The sequence below is a fragment of the Lontra canadensis genome, unplaced genomic scaffold (genome assembly GCF_010015895.1).
Source record: "Lontra canadensis isolate GAN:19392208 unplaced genomic scaffold, GSC_riverotter_1.0 scaffold35, whole genome shotgun sequence".
NCBI classification, from domain to species: domain Eukaryota; kingdom Metazoa; phylum Chordata; class Mammalia; order Carnivora; family Mustelidae; genus Lontra; species Lontra canadensis.
In genome coordinates, this window is record NW_022631029.1 from 3,787,951 (window position 1) to 3,791,631 (window position 3,681).

Here is a 3,681-nt window from a genome sequence, read left to right on the forward strand (position 1 = left end):
AGGTCGCCTTGCTTGTGTGCTTTCGTGTTTATCCCTACTGCCCAGGAATTGCATGTAAGCAGGCTCCCGTCTCCCTGCTCTGCTCCAGCTTCCTCTGAATGTTTTTGAATATACACCTAAATAATAAGGGGGTGGTTTAGAGGGAAGGCCTCTGCCCCCACAGCTTTAGGCCTCTCCCCCGACGAGCTCCTGGCCAGCCTTCCTACAGTTGCAGGCCTCTCTGGCGAGGCAGGGCTCTAGCTTCTCCATCCTTTCCACCTTAGTCTGAAGGAACAGACTTCGTCAGTGAGCATGGCTCAGGGTCTGTTTGGAGGTCCCCAGAGTGGGTAGGCACAGAATTGAGGTTGGCCAAACCTGGCTTCCAGTCCCTGCTCTACCGCCTCAGGTGAACCTCAGCCTCCTCCCCTCCCCTGAAAACAGAGTAAGTGTGTTGCTATACAGGACCACAGCCCCAGTAAGGTACACAGCCCCTCTCTAAAGAGTGTTTGCCATCTCCGTTGATGACCTGGAAACCAGAGCTGAAGAGGAAACCCCTGCAGGGGAGGGGCCGGCACATTCAGGCTATATGTCTCTACTGCTGTGCGCTCTTGGGTGAGTGGCGCAGCCTCTCTGAATCTCTGGGAGGCTGACTGTAACGGCGTTGACATCGGCTGGGTTTGGGTGACATCACTGTTGCATTCAGCAGGTACCCCTCCACCCAGGGAAGGACCCAGGGTCCTGGCTTATACACACATCTTTGAGAAGCAGGGCCTATGCACACCATTTCTCAGATGAGAAATAGACTCGCTGGCCTTTGAGGGGCCACGGTGGGATGAGAACCCAGCTTGGCCTGCCTGCATGCCCCTCCTCTCTTGCCAGCATTGCTAACCTGAACTTGGGCAAATGGCTCTCTGGCCTCCATTGATTAAGCCCTGTCACTCTGCCCAGGCCTGGCTCAGAGCCATCGTGTCAGATGATTCCAGGGATCTCCGAGACCTAGAGGAGACTGGGGGACAGAGAGACAGTGTCCTGCCTAGAGCCAGCCAGGCTGACATGGAAGAGCTGGGATCCCAGGCACCCTGGCCAGGCACAGCTGAAGTGCCCACAGTGGGCGTGTCAGTCGCTGGGGCCAAGGGGCATTACTGGCCATTGTTGGAAGGTGGCAGGGAGGTTGACCGGCGCCAGCATGCTGACAAGCAAAAGAAGCCAGAGCCCAGGCAGTGCCTTTGGCACTCTCAGAGGAGGCAGCCTGGTGCTGGGCTGCTGCCTGACCCTTGCCTCAGTTGGCACTGTCCCTGGGAGTACCGTGAGACCTTCCAGGAGCTTGCTGCCTCCCTCCCAGGACCTGACAGGTGGGTCCTGTGGGTAGGGACTCCTGTAGCATGAATATCTCTCCCTCTTTGGGTGGCAAACCCCACCCATAGTTGGTCTATGTCCACATTCCATGAAGTGCTATTTACAGAAAGGGAAACAGGCCCCGAGAACAGTTTATCTATCACCAACACTCAAAAAGCGCTGGCTGTGGACCAGTGAAGTTGTGAGTGTTTTACTTCCATTCATCTCGTTAGTGCTGCCTTCAACCCTGGGAGGTAGTTGGAGAAACTGAAGCAGAGAATTTGAGTCATTTGCTGAAGGTCTGGTGGTCAGCAAGTAGAAAACAGCAGGGATTCAAACCCAGCCTCTGGCCATTTCAGCAAGGAACACTTGTAGTGTGAGGCTCAGTTTTCTCATGGGCAAAGTGGGTGCTGTCCCCTCCCCCCACCATCTGGGAATCCCCCAGTAAGGATCTGACACCCATTAGGTGTGCAGCGGACCTCAACGTCCTCTGCTTGTCCAGAGAGCAGAATGGAGATCAGGGCCTGGAAGTTGGCTGGGAAGCAAACCACAGTAGGGAGGTATGGGAGAGGCCCAGGTGGGACTATCACGGGAATATCCTGAGTCAGATGGTGGCCTCAGGCTAGTGACATTGACAGTGTGAGCCTCAGTGTTTTCCCCGTCCTCCTTACCATCCTCCTTACCAGCAGCCCTTTGAGATGTTGTGGATCAAGCACTAGGCAGGGGACTTGCCCAACCCTGAAATGTGAACCCTGATTAAGGCCTAGCTTCAGGTTGCTCCCTCCCAGCATTCCCTGGTTCTGAACTTGATCTCCACCAACCCTAGCCAGCACCCAGAGGAAATAAGAGCCAGTATCTGGGAACATTTGTAACCCTTTCTGCCCTCGAGATTAGGAGAGTGCATTTGGTGAGTCAGAGAACTGGGTGGACTTGGGGGTGCCAGGGACACAGCGAAGCACTGGATGGCAGGTGTCTTCTCTAAACTGCTGGCATCTGTCTTCAAAGAATCCCATGAACTTCACCTCACAGAGAAGCTGAGGCTCCTGGGCCAGATGGCCCTGCTGAGGGTTCAATGCTTTCACCAGAAGGTCAAGGCAAGGGCTGGGATATAAGTTCTCCCAGGGGAGCAGTCTAAAAGAGGAAAGATCAAGGTGTAGGAATCACTGTCCTCTGAGGAAACTGATCCACAACCACCTTGCCCAAGGTTATGTCTTGGGCCTATGGCTGGACATGGATTTGGGCCAGTGGCTGGACGTGGAATCGGCCCAGATGGCTCAGGGCCCTGGTGGCTCTTCTCTGACACTGCCTTACCCCACTTCCAAAGAGCAGGCTGCTCTAAATTCACCCTTAGATTCAGCCACTTGAAGCACTGTGGGCAAGGAGCTGGACCTCTCTGCACTCTGTTACCGTAAAATGGCCAGTGGTCGCTTTGACCTCATGAGATAGTGGTTAGTTTTCAGTTGATTCACAGAGGCTTATCCGGGAGGAGGCCGGATGGGGCTGTCATTGGATCCCGTAAACGAGAAAGCTTGAAATCAGACAAGTACAATACTTGCAGAAAGCCATAAAGCTCATGGGTAGGATTCCACCTGTTTCCGCGGCTTCACAACAACCCGGAGCTGCAGAGGACAAGCCTGAGTGACCTCAGAGAGTCTGCCTTCTCCTTGTAGTTGGCAAGGAAATAGCGGGGAGTGAAGGAATGTAAAATCATCCAGGAGTCTTGCCAGCTGCGATGGCCCCTGTTCACAGCCAGAGTTGGAGGTCCTGCCTCCGCGCTGCGAGGTCCGAGGGCCAGCCTCTTCGACACAGCCTCAGGGTACCCGGCCCGGGGCACCTGAGGCCACCTACCGCCGCCGCGCTCCCGGCCAAACTCTGCACCTTGCGCTCTCCTGCCCTGTCGCGAGGCGCACCGCCCACGGCCCCTGCGATCGGCGCAGGGCCTGCCTGTCTTCGGCGTCGCAGCCAATCCTCATCGCCCTCTAGGCTACGCCCTCCGTTCTTCTCGCGCCAACCGCTCCAGCCACTTCGGAGCCCTACCCTTGCCCCTCAGGGATTGGTCATTAGGGATGCTCGTCTTCCGCCAGAGCTCCAATCCTCGCCTACCGCCCCGCTCTCACCTCCAGCACCTCGCACCCTGCAGGACCACCTCTGGGACCGAAAACCTTACCCAATAGCCCGCCTCTACCCATCAGTGACTGGCCTTGGGGGCTGCCCGTCTGTTTCATGACAACCAATCGTTGTCTTTCTCGACGCCGATTGGTCATCGTGCAGCCAATCGGAGCGTGGCGTGAACCCCTCCCGCCGCGCGCGCTTGGGAGGGGTGGTGCGTGAGGCGGAGCCGCGGTGGCCGGAGGCGGCGGTGGCGGC